General features: G+C 42.4%; 1 long non-coding RNA gene across 1 annotated transcript; it reads right to left on the reverse strand.

Annotated features, from left to right (window-relative positions):
• Positions 1–13,901: 13,901 nt before the first annotated feature.
• Positions 13,902–14,520, reverse strand: LOC113024591 (uncharacterized). Its single transcript, XR_003272687.1, has 2 exons — positions 14,241–14,520; positions 13,902–14,076 (listed from the first exon to the last, which is right to left on the reverse strand). It is a non-coding gene; the product is annotated as an uncharacterized LOC113024591 (long non-coding RNA).
• Positions 14,521–16,977: the final 2,457 nt, after the last annotated feature.

Genomic DNA, 16,977 nt, shown 5'->3' on the forward strand with positions numbered 1-16,977 from the left:
TTCCCACCTCAGCATAGAATGGGCCTCCACCTCAGCTGCCTGGGCCTCCACCTCGGCTGCCTGGGCCCCCACCTGCTGTACCCAAACTACACTCTCCGGTAAAGGGTTTCTCATCATTAAATGCTCATAGTATTGTCAACAAAAGGACAAGAAATCCTGCTATTAAAATTACAGAGGAACAAAGATCTGCAAGACATTTAATCAGGCTAAAGTAATCTGGGACACTAAAAATAAACCAAAGGGGCTTCTATGTGGACACATTAACATTTGCAGTATGTTACCAAAGCATGAGCAACTGGAACATATTCTAAGCAATTCCAATATTTCTATTTTGGGTATCTCTGAATCTTGGCTCACAAGTTCTTCTCCTGAGTCTGCGGTTGTCTTTCCAGAGTACACAGTATTCAGAAGGGATAGAATTGGAACAAGAGGAGGAGGAATACTTCTGTATGTAAAAAAAACACCTGGATTGCTCTTTACTTAGTTCACCAATAGATGTCGAAATAGAACATATTTCTGTTAAAATCACTCTTTCCCCAGAAATGTCATTTACGTTGATCTGTTTATATCGCCCTCCTTCAGCAAAGAATATTTTTATGAACAACTACAGATATTACTTAAATATCATGCTATAAATAATAAGTCTAATGAAATAATTGTAATGGGAGATTTTAATGTCAACTGGGACTGTGAAAAGGACACAAAAACACTCAAGGACATAATGGAGACTTTGAACTTTACTCAACACATTGAACAACCCACAAGAATAACAAGATACTCTAAAACTAAAATAGATCTGGTTTTCAGTAATAAGCCCGAGCGAATTATTAAATCTTATAATTTTATCACTGGTATTTCAGACCACAATTTTATATTATTTTCTAGAAAACTTATAAAATCACGGGTTAAGAATGACTTTCAAAGTTCATCTAATAGGAGATCCTTTTATGAATTCATACCAAGAAGTCAGCGACAAAATGTAGAAGAAGCATTAGCATCAGCTAACTGGGAGCCTTTATTGAGTAGTGATGATCCACAATTCTGTAGCAGTCACTTCACTGACATTGCCAAGGATATTATATCAACATACTCCATTAGAGGTCGACAGAAAATAAAGACAACATCTAATCTGCCCTGGTTAAACAAAGAGTGCAAGAATTTAATGAAAACAAGAGATCAATTACTAAAGCAGTTCCTGAAAACAGGTCTAACTCTGGATAGACAGAGATTTACTTCAATGCGGAATAAAGTAACAAGAAGTTTGAGACGGGCCAAAGCAAAATTTTTTATAAATATAATTGAAAGAGCCAAAGGTAATGGTAAAATTATCTGGCAACACTTAACTAAATTACTTGGCCGTCATTCAAACAAAAGTAAAAACACAATTGAACTTTATGTAAATAACTCTATTGTTAGAGAGCCTCTATCTATTGCCAGTAACTTAAACACTTTCTTTATTTCATCTGTTAAGGAGATCAGTCAGAGCTTTGACTCAGTCGTATGCTCTGATAATGTGAATGATGTTGGTCAAAATTTGTTCACCATCACTCATATTTCAGACACTGAAGTTGCTAAACTAATTACAGGTTTAAAACAATCAAAAGCACTTGATGTATATGGTATTAACACAAACTTCCTAAAGGAACATATGGATTTGCTTGTACGTCCAACAACTCATGTTTTGAATATGTCTTTCAAACACTCCATTGTTCCAACAGATTGGAAAATTGCTGCAGTTACACCAATTTTCAAAGCAGGTGTGAAGACTGACATGGCTAATTATCGCCCCATAAGCATACTCCCGGTCGTATCTAAAATAGCTGAGAAGTGGGTGGTTAAACTCCTCACTGCTCACCTAGAAAACACCCAACCCTCATTACATCCATTGCAGTTTGGCTTTCGGGCACATCACTCCACAGATACTGCCCTGTGTATGTTAGTGGAGAACTTGAAGAGCTTGCTGGACAAGAGTCCCTGTGTTGGATTGTTTGATGGTAGTGTGACAAGTCCATTGTGTCTGAATAACAACAAGAGTCATTTCTTATGAACTGAAAGTAAAACAAAAATTAATCAGACCAATTAGTTCAATTCTTGACATTTTTCATTTTCACAAAAAGGTGTTAAACATTGTGATGGCAGATTTTTTTTCTCATATATTAATCACAAATTTAATCATATTACATTAGTTATAATAATATCACTTTCTCACTTACTATAGTAAGAGCACTCCTGTCACTACTTTACATGCATGTGGAAAGTTAACACAGTGAGGCCATTGTAATGGGAGACATTAAACAGATAGTGGGACTCCTTCTGCTTATCAGGGATGTAAATCTTTAGGTGACGGCCAAGCAGAAAACAAGGTCATAATTCTCTCTGTGAGGGAGAAGGTATAGCCCCCCCGTGAGAGGGGCCAACATGTAAGAGTTTGTGGAATGTTCTTTGTCTGTGTCTCTGTATATAAGATGTAAGGGCGGTGGCCACAATTCAGAGATGGTCCTGGTGTTTCACTGGGATGCTCTCTCCACATTGCAATGTGTTTATTAAACCCACTTCAAATCAAGCTCACTGGGTGTGTTGCAGGTTATTGTTAAATTTTCCACAACAACATTTAAAGAGTTGCAAAAGCAGAAATGATAACAATAATAACAGAAAAACAACATCAAAGAAAGAGTAAAATATAAATAGTACAAGGATAATTTCAAAAAGTAAAGCCAAATAACAAAGATTTTCTCCATGTCTGTCTCCATGTTTATGAGCGAGAGACATAAATATGAAGCCATAACATACCACAAGCCATGCCGGCTTCGACGTTGCCCGGATTAACAAGGTCCGCTCAGATGTTGAGGAACCAGGACACGCTGATGAGAAGTGGAACAAGTCCACAAAAGATGAAAATAGGGCACCCAGTCAGGCCCAACTGATAGCTGCAATGGTCTGGTTTTCCCATAGTGAGCTGGTCCTCAATAAGCTGATCAGTCAAGTTAGAAATATTCATTTCAAAATGTATCCGTGTGTGGGATTATAATATTACCTTATGCCATGTTATACCCCTGATTAAAGATTGTGAATTATTATGTAGTTTTAGTTTGCATTATTCTCCTGAATTAGAAGAAGGTGATAACTATTACATTTGTTAAACTGATTTGCATTACATTAGACTGCTGATTTATTGTGAAAGAATTATATTGTTTTATGATGTCTGATTAGAAGAGAACAGAGCATACTGCCCCATCTCAGCAGGAGCAGATAAACAGGGAGCCAAGGTTGTAGCTTAGGCGCCGTGTGAGAGAAAGAATGTGAATGTTTAGGCTTTTATGACTAGGTGGGGGGCCACTAGAGGCTATAAGAGTTTGATCAATGCTCCACCATTTTGAGATCTGATGCTGTCTGCATACAGTGTCCATCGGCCACATGTGTACATTAAAATCATCGTTTGACTCAACCCGGCCTGTGTCGTCCAGGCTCATTTACCACCACAAGGCTGATTTTTATTAGAACTCATCTCAACTAGTTAGTTTCACTTTTCACCTCCAGACTGGATTGTGACTGTTTCCTCATTTTTTCCTATTCTTGTTTCTCTGTTTATATCACACAGTCTTTTGAAAAAAAAATATGGCTCAAGTGTTCTGAATGGAGCTTTAAAGGAGTGTTAGACAGGCTGAACAAGTCTTTAGCTTTTCTGCCTTTGGAGTAATGTGGCATTTGAAGTGATGATTGAGAGTCTCGGAGATGTTTTAAAAAAAAGAAGCTTTATGTACTTGTGACAAAGTGGGTGAGAAGACCATTTGTCTACATTCTTAGTTAACATTCTTGTTTTGATTTAACCATATTTCACATGTAATCTGCAATAGGCAAACATCTACTATCCCGGGTTTGTTTATGTTCTGCACTTTTACAGATTATATAATATAACATCTTGGTTTAAATCAATTCATGCAAGTTTGTTAAGTTAACATGTTATTTATTTCAACTGTTAATTTGTATTGTTTGAACTTACCTTACCTACCTGTCTTCCAGAAGCAAAAGGAGGAAATGTAGTTCTACTTCCTGCTTTATACCTTCTGGGTTCATCTGAGGTCACAGGAAGAGACCAAGGGCAGGAGGGGAAGAATTCTTATAATTTAATAAAGTTGATTTTAAAGGGTTTATAAAGAAATAGATTTAATGTTGTGATATGTATTGATTACACCAGAGTTTATGTTGCCAGTCAAGAGGAGTAGTAGAGGATGAATATAATCATGTTCATCTCACCTACCTACTGAATGGAATAGTCCAGAGGAGAAAGTGTTTGATTAAGGGGACTATTTAAGCAGACGAACTCAGGTGTTTCAGAAGAAGGGTTCAGGTCAGTGTAGCTGTGTGCAGTTTGACCTTAATTTCCGTTGATTTAAGTTCAGTTATGTTTATTTGAATTGAGTTTATTATAGAGTTGAGTTTCTTATTTGTTTCTTTGTAAATATTCTTGGGCCACAGAATGGTGAATAAATCACTTGCTACACTGGACAGCATCAGTCTCCTGCACTTCTTTGACCGCTTAAGTCGAGTCCTACCACAGTACTTTTTGATAATCACACTCCTGGGTTACAGTCCTTTTATTTTCTAATTGTATAATTGGACACTTCGAATGAGTTTAAAGACTTAAGAAAGGCTGGCTGACTCTTTCTATAAAAAGTATATTAAACATAAGTCCTATGCAGTATAATGTGTTACACTCATTTTTGCTGTGACGTGATTAAGGACACGTCCCTCTGATTACGATGGTCCTTCAACATGTGCTAGACACAATTCAATTGCTTTTGACTGAGGATGAGTTAAGACACAATAAATGATATATCACAGTTTTTCTTTAACACCACTTTTAAATGCTGAAATCACAAAACCTTCAACACCAGGCTATTTGGAGAACATGAACTGACTCGCTTCCGATGACTATCTTCTGTTTTGCCACTGTGGACGCCTCCAATGCAGCATTAATATGATTCTTGTGGTCATCAAAGAAGATGTGAGGGCTGATCTTCTCAAGGGTGGGAGCTTTTTCACTCCCTCCCACAAACACAGTGTTCTCTGATCACTTCGTTGAGTGATTCTGATGGGCCGTCATCAGTGAGTATAATCTTACACGTTCTTCACTCTCAGGGTAATGCTACTTAAGTTTAGCATTCACTGCCTGCAGAACCTGAGAGCACAATATATCCCCCAAAATTTCTGTTTATTCAGGTGGAAACTAAAGAACTGTTTCAGAAAAGTACTTGCTTGTATTTATGTGGTGTTTCCTGCTGTGTGTGTGTCACCTCATCTCACCTACTGCTCTTGTGTCTGCTGTGATAACTCTTTATTCTTTCCCAGATTATTTCTGTTTCTCAGTATTTTCCTTAACAGGAATCAAACCAGAATCAAGCTATGAGTCATGTTGGCGATTTAATTTTACACTACAGGGAGCGCAGAATTATTAGGCAATAGTGTGTGTTCGATGTGGGCTCGTGGCAAATAAAGTTCTTCCACTCTGACATCATTCCCCGTCTCTGACCGGACATTATTACCAGGGAACAGTACCGAATCACGTTTCAGAGATAGTGGTCCAGGGCGTCCACTATAACAAGTGGTCCTTCGAGCAACCTAAGGATGTTTGCACTAAAGGTACGCTCCCTGGTCAGCATGCTTGCACAATTAGGAAGGAAAGGAACTGTGGAGCAGGAATTTGGGTCCCATGTGTCAAGGTTGCTTGAAAAACTGCCGCATGATTTGAGATCCAGCTTTAGTCCATACAGGGAGTGCAGAATTATTAGGCAAGTTGTATTTTTGAGGAATAATTTTATTATTGAACAACAACCATGTTCTCAATGAACCCAAAAAACTCATTAATATCAAAGCTGAATGTTTTTGGAAGTAGTTTTTAGTTTGTTTTTAGTTTTAGCTATTTTAGGGGGATATCTGTGTGTGCAGGTGACTATTACTGTGCATAATTATTAGGCAACTTAACAAAAAACAAATATATAGCCATTTCAATTATTTATTTTTACCAGTGAAACCAATATAACATCTCCACATTCACAAATATACATTTCTGACATTCAAAAACAAAACAAAAACAAATCAGCGACCAATATAGCCACCTTTCTTTGCAAGGACACTCAAAAGCCTGCCATCCATGGATTCTGTCAGTGTTTTGATCTGTTCACCATCAACATTGCGTGCAGCAGCAACCACAGCCTCCCAGACACTGTTCAGAGAGGTGTACCGTTTTCCCTCCTTGTGAATCTCACATTTGATGATGGACCACAGGTTCTCAATGGGGTTCAGCTCAGGTGAACAAGGAGGCCATGTCATTAGCTTTTCTTCTTTTATACCCTTTCTTGCCAGCCACGCTGTGGAGTACTTGGACGCGTGTGATGGAGCATTGTCCTGCATGAAAATCATGTTTTTCTTGAAGGATGCAGACTTCTTCCTGTACCACTGCTTGAAGGTGGTGTCTTCCAGAAACTGGCAGTAGGACTGGGAGTTGAGCTTGACTCCATCCTCAACCCGAAAAGGCCCCACAAGCTCATCTTTGATGATACCAGCCCAAACCAGTACTCCACCTCCACCTTGCTGGCGTCTGAGTCGGACTGGAGCTCTCTGCCCTTTACCAATCCAGCCACGGGCCCATCCATCTGGCCCATCAAGACTCACTCTCATTTCATCAGTCCATAAAACCTTAAAAAAATCAGTCTTGAGATATTTCTTGGCCCAGTCTTGACGTTTCAGCTTGTGTGTCTTGTTCAGTGGTGGTCGTCTTTCAGCCTTTCTTACCTTGGCCATGTCTCTGAGTATTGCACACCTTGTGCTTTTGGGCACTCCAGTGACGTTGCAGCTCTGAAATATGGCCAAACTGGTGGCAAGTGGCATCTTGGCAGCTGCACGCTTGACTTTTCTCAGTTCATGGGCAGTTATTTTGCGCCTTGGTTTTTCCACACGCTTCTTGCGACCCTGTTGACTATTTTGAATGAAACGCTTGATTGTTCGATGATCACGCTTCAGAAGCTTTGCAATTTTGAGACTGCTGCATCCCTCTGCAAGATATCTCACTATTTTTGACTTTTCTGAGCCTGTCGAGTCCTTCTTTTGACCCATTTTGCCAAAGGAAAGGACGTTGCCTAATAATTATTATTCTGTCCCCTGCGTGCGTGGTTCTGGTACACGAAGTGACAGATAGCTAAACATATGCCGTAAGCACTGAAAGCGTTGAATGATGAGTCAGGCGTGAAAGTAAAGTTGAGGGCTGTTTACTTGTTTGTCTTCATCAACGTACAACTTACAGTGATTTCCCAGAACTTGTGAAACTACAAAAGATACAAAAAGAAATATGCTCAATAAAGAATTATGCATTTGCTTCACATGGCGAACAGATCTAGGCATTTATATATACATCTCTCCAAATATGCATAAAATCAATAAAATATACAACACTCACTACTTATAAAGATGAAACACAATTCAAACTTACAAACAAAGCTTCTCCATGGCATAACACAGGTGGATGCTTAAGGATTAAACAGGGAGACTTCTGGTACGCCTCATTGTGCAAATCCCAATACTAAAATGGCTTCCTGCATTACCCCACTCATGTGACTCTAAACATCCAATAGGAAACTCTTCCTGTATCACCCCACTCATGTGACTCTAAACATCCAATAGGAATACAAGCCAAACCACATAAAAATTCACTTGACCGCAGTCTCCAAGCTAACCACTAGGAGATGCTAAAATTCTCAATGTGCACATAACATTACACTCCCCGCCTGGTATTGAACACAATACCACTATCAATTTCTTAGCAGTTCAATCAGCTAAAGAAAATAACACATTGACTGTCCATGGTAGATAATCAGATAGACAAAAGTACCACTACTTCGGTTACTGGTCTAAAGAAGGTCTTAATGGTACCTCCTTTCGTGACCCTCAGTTCAAGTTTCCTGACCTTTCCATCACTGTCTGGGTAAGCCTTGGTGACAAGAGCCATTGGCCACTGATTTCTTTTTACCTGAGGGTCTTTGAGCAACACCAAGTCCCCTTCCTTGACATTGGGCTGACTATTTTGCCACTTGCTTCGATTTTGAAGAGTAGAGAGATATTCTCGCCTCCATCTCTCCCAAAATGTATTCGCCAAGTGCTGAACACGTTTCCACTGCTGACGATACATATCTGTAGCTTCAAATGATCCTGGAGGAGCAAGAGGGGTGCAGACCTTCTGTGTCAAGATCATTGCTGGAGTCAGAAGAAACGGTGAATCTGGATCACTTGAGATGGGAGCAAGAGGCCTTGCATTTATTATCGCTCCTACTTCAGCCATAAGGGTCGAAAGCACTTCATGAGTGAGATGCGAGGGACTGATCTGAGAAAGCATAGAGTCAAGAATCCGTCTCGAAACCCCAATCATTCTTTCCCATACTCCTCCCATATGGGAAGAATGAGGTGGGTTGAACAGCCATGTGCATCCTTCCTCACTGAGGTACCTTGAGATATCGGTTTCATCCCGTAGGAGAATTTGAAGTTCTCTGCAAGCCCCCTTAAAGTTTGTGCCACAGTCAGAGCGGATCATCTTCACAGGACCACGCATAGCAAAGAACCGCCGTAGAGCATTAATGAAGCTCGATGTGTCCATTGACTCTATGAGCTCGATATGTACAGCACGAACACTTAAACACGTGAAGAGTACTGCCCACCTTTTAGAGTTTGCGGCACCACCTCGGGTGCGACGGGTGGAGACATTCCAGGGGCCAAATACATCCAGGCCCACATTTGTAAATGGAGGTTCAGTGCTAAAACGATCAGGTGGAAGATTTGCCATCTTTTGCTCTGCGGGTCTACCACGAAGTCTGTTGCATGTAACACACTTGTGCAGGTTTCTGGAGATACATTTCTTTGCCCCTACAATCCAGATGCCAGCCGTGCGGATAGCTCCCTCAGTAAAAACTCTGCCTTGATGGTGAACCCGCTCATGGTAGTAGTTTACAAGTAGAGTAGCTATGTGGCTGCGGCCAGGAATGATGAGAGGATGCTTTTCATGTGTCTCGATTGAAGCATGCTGGAGCCGCCCACCAACTCTTAAAAGTTTGCTATCATCAAGAATTGGGCTGAGCTTCCTCAGAGGACTGCTTTTGGGAATTACTTCGCCTTTCTCCAAACAAGACACTTCCACTTGGTATGTCTCCTTTTGTACACATCCAATAATGGTATGCCTTGCTTGCGACAGTGTATCCATTTTGTGTGGCTTCAAACAGTGATGCCAACCTTTGCAGTCTTGCCCATTGCTATCCTTCTCAGACCTGAAGGATTGGACGATGTGGATTAGGGAGGCCACAGCTCTGACAAGGGGTTGCCACATGGAGAATCTTTCAAATCGATGCGACCCCATACTCCTATGGGGGTTTGCAACAGTAGTAATGTGGCTTCTGACCTCTGTATCAGAGTCTGGATCAATGAGGTCATAGGATGTTTCTTTACCCGAGTCTATGTCCCCAGAACGTCTCAGAAAACGTGGACCTGTAAGCCAGTTGGTGCTTAAGAGACGAGCTGGATGCACTGACCTGGTGGCAACATCTGCAGGGTTTTCATCAGTGTGGACATATTGCCACTGTTCAGGGCATGAGAACTTCCTTATCCGTTCCACTCTGTTGCTGACATACACATAAAATCTCCTGCTTTCATTGTAAATATACCCCAGCACCACCTTGCTGTCAGTATAGAACTTCAGACTATCAAGACTAATGTCCAGCTCTTTCACAAGCAGCTCAGCAATTTCCACTGCCAGAACAGCAGCACCTAATTCCAACCTGGGAATAGTGTGGAATGGCACGGGCGCTAACTTGGCTTTCCCCATTATGAAACCTACATGACATTTACCTTCCACATCTTCCACTTTGAGATATGCCACAGCCGCAATGGCCTTGGTGGAAGCATCCGAGAAGATATGGATCTCTGTACGTTGTGCAGTGGACAGGGACGTAGCAATGTAGGCTCGGGAGATTGCAAACTGTTCCAAATCCTGCAGTGAATCCCTCCAGGTAATCCACTCTGTTGCCTTTTCAGACGGGAGGGGAGCATCCCAGTCACTGCTGTCACGAGTGAGCTGCTGCAACAAGAGCTTTCCTTGAATAGTAACGGGAGCTACGAGACCAAGTGGATCAAACAAACTATTGATAGTTGCAAGAACTCCTCTTCGGGTGAATGGCTTCTCGCTCCTGGCAACACGGAATGTAAAAGTGTCATTCACAAGGTCCCAGCTTAATCCAAGACTTCGCTGCAAAGGAGGTGAATCTTTGTCCAGGTCGAGATTTTTCAAGTCTTTTGCATGATCTGTTGATGGGAAAGCCTGCATGACAGTTAGGCAATTGGATGCTATTTTATGAAGTCTCAAGTTGGAGATGGCAAGCATGCCTTGGGCTGCCTTGAGAAGACTGATAGCTGCTGTTGCAGATGGCAGTGACTTGAGTGCATCATCAACGTAGAAGTTCCTGTGTATGAACTCCTTTGCCCCCTCCCCAAACTCGCCCTCTCCATGTAAAGCTGCTCTCCGAAGCCCATAAGTAGCCACAGCTGGAGAGGGGCGGTTGCCAAACACATGGACTCTCATACGATATTCCACAACTTCCTTCGTGATGTCATTGTCTTTAAACCACAGAAATCTGAGGAAGTTCCTGTGGTCTTCCCTGACAACAAAGCTGTGAAACATCTGCTCAATATCTGCTGTGATGGCTACCTGTTCATGCCTAAACCGCATTAGGACTCCCAGCAGAGTGTTATTTAAGTCTGGCCCTGTCAACAGCACATCGTTCAAGGAGATGCCAAGATAAGGAGCGCTTGAATCAAACACAACTCGGATCTGGCCAGGCTTGCGTGGATGATAGACGCCAAAACTGGGAAGGTACCAGCATTCATCTCCATCGTTGAGTGCTGGAGCTGGTTCAGCATGATCTTGATCAAAGATATTCTGCATGAAAGCCAGAAAATGTCTCCTCATCTCAGGTTTCCTTTCTAGAGTTTTGCAGAGACTGGTGAAACGAGTCAGAGCTTGTCCTCTGTTGTTAGGCAGCCGTGGTCTTGGCATGCGAAAGGGAAGGGGAGCTACCCAACTGTTAGCATCATCTATGAACATCTCATTATTCATCAACTGAATGAACCGTTTGTCCTCAATAGATGGGGCAACTTCATTGTCATTCTCTGTTCTTTCGAAGATTTTGTTGCCAAGTAAATGATCATCAGAGTTCTGAAACAGGCTGTCCAGAGGATGAAAGTGTGACAGGGTTTGAGAGTTGAGAGGTCTTATGCCTGTCCTTGTTGTAAGCTTCTCTTTCACAACTAGGTGGTTGGGACATGGACTGAAATGAGAGTGACGCCCATTCTCCAGAACGTTAGTCCGGTAGACATTAACTGCTTTCGGCTTGTGAGCTGCACCCAAACAGACGTCTCCAACTACGACCCAGCCAAGGTCCAGTCTTTGGGCATAGGGTGCATTATTGGGCCCGTTGCGTTGGTCTCTCACTTTATGGACTTGTAACACATCCCGACCCAGCAGAAGGAGAATTTGCGCATTTGGATCAAGTTCAGGGATGAGATGAGTGATAGACTTTAGGTGTGGGTGGTGTTTGACTACATCAGGAGTAGGTATCTCCGATCTATCATCTGGGATATGGCTACACTCAATAAGTGTGGGAAGAGGAATGCTGAGACGTCCATCCAATGGCTGAGCCACAAATCCAACTCCTCTTCGGCCAGATAACTCAGTGACTCCAGCACATGTGCGCAGCGTGTAGGGAGAACCGGTACCCTTGAGGCCAAACAGGTCGAAGAATTTGGACCGAGCAAGAGACCTATTGCTCTGGTCATCAAGTACGGCATAGACTTTTATAGATCTTTCTGGTTGTCCTCTAGGATGCACTTTTATGAGACAGATTTTAGAGCAAGAGCGGGAGTTATTGGCAATTCCACACACTTCTGTGCATTTGGAGATTATGTCAGGAGAAGCCGCTTCATCTTCCTCCCCGCCATGCTCATCCTCAGGGTCTTTGACAGCCCATGGAGCTGGTCCTGGATGAAGTGCTGTGACGTGCTTGTCACTGTTACACTCTTTACAGTGAATAATTGTTTTGCAGTCTTTAGCAACGTGTTCAGTTGAGGAGCAGCATCTGAAACAAACTCCACTATCTCGCAGGAACGTTTTGCGTTCATCCAGTGTCTTAGCTCGGAAGCCCCTACACCGCTTGAGAGGGTGGGGTTTTTTGTGAATCGGACACTGTCTGTCCACATCCAACTTACTGCTAGCTGACTCTGTGGGCTTGATGGCAGATGTTGATGTAATCTCTGTTTTGCTGGATGAGACGTGGTTCCTGGAATGCGTGTACCTTTTAGGTGAGTTTTCTGGTTTCACTGTCGTCATCCCAAATGAGCTAAATGCAAAACTTGGATCATTACGAGTGGGGGCTTCTTTGCAGACAAAGTCAGTGAAGAATGAGAATGGTGGAAACTGGCCTTGGTTTTGCAGCTTGTACGCACTGCCTTGTGTCATCCATTTTTCTTGAAGGCCATACGGCAGTTTCTCCACTATTGGGTTAATGCCGCGAGAGGTATCCAGATAGGCGAGCCCAGGCAAACAACCTTCTAACTTTGCTGACCCCAACTCCCTTAACAAGTCACCAAGCTCTCTCAGGTTGAGAGGGTCCCTGTTGCTGATCTTAGGAAATCTCTCCAGTTTGTCCAGCAGAGCTTTCTCAATTATTTCAGGAGACCCGTAGTTCTCTTCAAGTCGCATCCACGCCATCCTGAGCCCTGCAGCAGGGTCATTGACATGAACAGCTCTGATTCTCCTGACTTGCTCAGATGATTGAGGACCTAACCATCTAGTGAGAAGGTCGAGCTCTTCATTGCAGGTGAGTTTTAGCCCTTCAATGATGTTCATGAAGGTAGACTTCCAGCCCCAATAATTCTCTGGACGATCATCAAACTTTGTCATCCCGGATGTCACAAGTTCCCGGCGAGCCATGTATACAGCAAAGTCATTAATGCCGGTATGGTTCAGAGCAGAGGGCTGCGCTGCTTGCATTCTAAGAGGATGTGTGTGTGGTTGAGGTTCCTGCAGGGGGGTGACACTACATGGATAAATCCCAGGGTAATTCTGAGCAGATGGATGCTTCATACCATTTTCTTCAAAGGTAGTATGGCTCTTGACACGAGCTGGAGTGGAGCTCAGTCCATCAATGGCTGTACGAATGGGATTCAGTTCGTTGTCCTGGAGTGGTGGAGCATGAGAGAAATCGCGTGGCCGACTGGAGGTGATATGGGACTCAAGGCCGGGCAACGACAGCTGACTAGAGTGCATTCTTGAGTGACACTCAACATAATCATTTGTTCTTTTTTCTGTGGAGTCAGGGGGAATTCCTATGATGTCCGCTGCCCTGAGATCTTGTTTAGAGCCGAGTTCTGCTACGGCTGATTCCAAAACCTCCGCCTCAGCTAAAGCCGCTGCAACTTCTTTCTCTTGCTTCAGTGTGGCCAGAGCAGCCTCCATGCGTGCCTCTTCTACTCTCAACTGGGCTTCTTCCACCATGAGTTCAGTTTCTTTTTTGACAAAGGTGGAGCGAGCACGCACTGCTTCAGCTCTTGCGCGTGCTTTAGCAGCTACTAGGCTTGCTGAAGACTTGCAGGAGCTGTTAGAAGAACTAGCAACAGATCTGGTCACATATGATTTCACAGATGTTCCTGGAGATCTAGTCTTCTGTTGATCTTCTGTATCTGGCTTATTGTCCATGATGACTATTCGGCATGCAAGGTAAAACTAAACGAGGCAGGAAGACTAATGAGCGTTAGCGGTCTCTGCTATCCAGACTTACTGTATTATCCCAGGTGTGATGCTGTTTTTTCACTATTCTGTCCCCTGCGTGCGTGGTTCTGGTACACGAAGTGACAGATAGCTAAACATATGCCGTAAGCACTGAAAGCGTTGAATGATGAGTCAGGCGTGAAAGTAAAGTTGAGGGCTGTTTACTTGTTTGTCTTCATCAACGTACAACTTACAGTGATTTCCCAGAACTTGTGAAACTACAAAAAATACAAAAAGAAATATGCTCAATAAAGAATTATGCATTTGCTTCACATGGCGAACAGATCTAGGCATTTATATATACATCTCTCCAAATATGCATAAAATCAATAAAATATACAACACTCACTACTTATAAAGATGAAACACAATTCAAACTTACAAACAAAGCTTCTCCATGGCATAACACAGGTGGATGCTTAAGGATTAAACAGGGAGACTTCTGGTACGCCTCATTGTGCAAATCCCAATACTAAAATGGCTTCCTGCATTACCCCACTCATGTGACTCTAAACATCCAATAGGAAACTCTTCCTGTATCACCCCACTCATGTGACTCTAAACATCCAATAGGAATACAAGCCAAACCACATAAAAATTCACTTGACCGCAGTCTCCAAGCTAACCACTAGGAGATGCTAAAATTCTCAATGTGCACATAACATTACAATTATGCACACCTGATATAGGGTGTTGATGTCATTAGACCACACCCCTTCTCATTACCAGTGTTGGGTAAGTTACTTTAAATTAGTTAGTTACATTACTAGTTACTTCTATCAAAAGTAACTCAGTTACTTCAAGTTACTCGTTACTTTCAGAGTAACTAGTTACTAGGGAAAGTAACTTTGGTTTTACTCAGAATTCTCTTGTTAATGTGTTGCTTCCGTAACTGGATACCCAGCCAGACTGCCAGTCTTCTAACTTGCTTACTTGCCACAAGTGCACTGTGCCACCTACCAATAGAAAGGAAAAAATAATGTGCACATTTCCACGGGAGAAATCCCACGCCTGATTCTATCGTAGCCTGCTTTTTACATCCAACACAAAAACTGCAGTCGTGGTGCTTTCGATTGTACTCAGAACTCGGAAATTCTGCCTTCTGAATAGGAAGATGTTGGTAACACCAGACTGCAGATGAGCTGCATACAGGGCTGGACTGGGACAAAAAAAAATTGTCCCGGGCATTTTGACTAGAGACTGGCCCACCGTTATAGGAAAAATCATAAAGCCTTTGAATGAAAATAAACACTGTTGTGACAGTGATGTACACTGTTCTGATGGTATATATGTATCAATCTATCAATCGTTTGTTGCAAGACTCAGATAATTATTTTTTTTTAAAGTGAGACATTTTAAATGAGAATAAGAAAGTATTTCCTTGTGCCCCCCTTTCCCTGTTAATGCTCTACATGGACCACTGGCAACACTTTGCTAGATCCGCACCTGCACAGTTACCAGCTGTCAGCTACTTAGAAAAGGATCCTGGTGTTATTTGTCTCTCAGAAACAGTTCATAACTTCCCTTCAACTCATTCATGTCACCTAAAAGGTAAACCTGTTTCTCCATCACAGCTCTGATGATTCAGTAAGGACATCTCCTGGTTTCGTCTTCATGTTTCCATCTCACCACATAACCAAACCGACATCATGACCCGCAGGTTTACAGCTGTGGCTCCAGCAAACATCAGCTGTACTAGAAATTAATATTAAATAAATTCTAACAACAGCTGATCAAGCTTAAACGCGCTGCTGTTGTTTAGCGCGACATCCGCTGGTTTCCTCTTTCTGGCGCAAAGTGGGCGATAAACAAACAAGAGAGAAAAGCCGATCAGCTGATCATTGATCAGTTTCATGATTGAAGTAGAAACAGGAGAGGGAGGGTGAGAGAAGAAGAGGCAGCTCTGCAGCAAAGACGCAGAATAACTCCAGCTTTGTGTCTTTTTCATTGTAGCTGAAGTCTGGGACAAACTGTTCCTTTTCACCTCAATAAGAAACGCGTAATATTTTCTCTGAATGCGAGACGATTCCGTTTTTTACAGGACGGTTGGCAACTCTAATAATTAACCTTATGAACAAAATAAAGTTCAACATCAGTAACATAGCAGCCACCCAGCTGTATAGAAACTCCGTCATGCTAGCTAGCACGCAGTACGAAAAAGTCAGCATAACGAAAATAAACTCCACCTAAACTTGGTTCATATCTGACCCAGATAGACTGCAGGTTATAACTTCTTACCTGAAGTTCAGTTCACCTGATACTCGGACCAGCGGCTGCTTCGGGTCTCTCCTCTTGCCTCACTTTTCCTTCATCCACCTGCTGGCTTCCACCACTTGCTAGTGTTATTGAATCTGTGGAAGCTCCGCGATAGCCACCACACGAAGTAACGAATAACGAGCCTATCTAAATCCCAGTAACGAGTAACGCGTTCCCGGTTTTGGCATAATAACTAGTTACCGTGCTCGTTACCACAATAATAACGTAGTTACTGTAACGCGTTACTTAATAACGCGTTAGTCCCAACACTGCTCATTACAGAGATGCACATCACCTAATATGCTTAATTGGTAGTAGGCTTTTGAGCCTATACAGCTTGGAGTAAGACAACATGCATGAAGAGGATGATGTGGACAAAATACTCATTTGCCTAATAATTCTGCACTCCCTGTAGTTATAACTTGCCATCTTTCACTTTACATTATCATAGTTTGTTTTTAAGGATTTGTTTGAGAGTAGATAAATGTATATATTTACAAGGAGTGACTCTTTTGTGCAGCCTAAAATAAAGTTGGCTATTATCTGCTTCATACGTGTTTCATACCTGATGTTGCTTAATTTTGCCATAACTTAAGCCCCCCCACGTGTGGCATTGTAGAGGAACTCATTAGTGATTAACACAGTGGTTATTGTGACTGTAGCCAAGGTAAACACAATAATCCTGTTACCTTTGTGCTCGCCTTCACTGGCAGGCATCGCATGGACTAAATGAAATGCTCATTTCAAACACCCTCCATAAATTAAAGCAACTTACTGCTGTTATGTTCTCCTCCCCACTCTTGAGTCCTGGGAGGTCTGGGCCTCTTTGCTTTGGCTGCTGCCCCCGCGACCCGGCCTCGGAT

The sequence above is a fragment of the Astatotilapia calliptera genome, chromosome 6 (assembly GCF_900246225.1).
Source record: "Astatotilapia calliptera chromosome 6, fAstCal1.2, whole genome shotgun sequence".
NCBI lineage: Eukaryota > Metazoa > Chordata > Actinopteri > Cichliformes > Cichlidae > Astatotilapia > Astatotilapia calliptera.